Source organism: Trachymyrmex septentrionalis, unplaced genomic scaffold, assembly GCF_001594115.1.
Source record: "Trachymyrmex septentrionalis isolate Tsep2-gDNA-1 unplaced genomic scaffold, Tsep1.0 scaffold62, whole genome shotgun sequence".
Taxonomy (NCBI): Eukaryota; Metazoa; Arthropoda; class Insecta; order Hymenoptera; family Formicidae; genus Trachymyrmex; species Trachymyrmex septentrionalis.
In genome coordinates, this window is record NW_017305800.1 from 1,208,962 (window position 1) to 1,209,959 (window position 998).

Below are 998 nucleotides of genomic sequence, written 5' to 3' on the forward strand. Positions count from 1 at the left end.
ATAATTAGGTAGATCCAGGATTTAATGTCTTATCATTAATGCTATTAATCAGTTTACGGATTGTCGAGATTGCCAGTTTTCTCGTTTCTCTTTGTATATTATTGTCTGCTTTCTTAGCTTCGAAATACAATTCGAGGTATGATACAAGAGCGATAATAAACGTGGACGGTGCACTTGAAGAACGTGCGGCAAAATCGCTTGGCGACATTTCGCTAAAGGGGCAAAAGGGATGGGGAGCTGCGACCGGGGCGCCGAGTCGGCGATGCGAGCGATGCCAACGGAGGGGGCAAATTTTACGAATTCGTCGCGCGTATTTCGGCAGAAGGATGGACGGCACAGGAGGATGGACGATGGACACGCGCGACCGCTCTCTATCTGCGATCAGCGGAGCAGCCGCGTCGCGCTGTCATCGTCGCCGACGCTCTTCCTACTTTCCCAGAGGTTTCGCTCGCACAGTAGTCTCCAGTGGGTTATAGTGCGCGAGCACATTCGCATGCGGGTGCATGTGCCGCTGGATGTAACGCTTGCGCAGTCGTGGAGCATCGCCAGACAGCTCGCCGCGACGGGTGCATCTCGCGGCAGTTCGCGGTCGTCCTCTAAAGCAGGCCCATTAGTCGCTCAGCATCCCCGGCCGCGGCGACATACACGTTTTCATACGTATACTCTTTCCTCACTTCGTTATCCATTTCCTCCGTCCTTCACTACTTTTCCCACCTCCCCCCCCTCCCCCTCCCCCCCCAAAAAACCCCCCCTCCCCCTCCCACCCCGGTTCCATTATTCGACAAATCACTTGGCTCGATCTCACACTTTAGACTCTTGCCACTTCAATTTTCATCCTCGATCGCATCTCTCCGGCAATTCGGAGAGTGGTCCCGGTCAGATGGACTTTGGCACACGTGCAAGAAACGCGCTCAGCTAGACCGCGCGTATATCCTTCGGCATTTCGATCTACGTGTGTAGATACTTTCTTTCCCCAATCCCCCCCCCCCCCCCCCCCC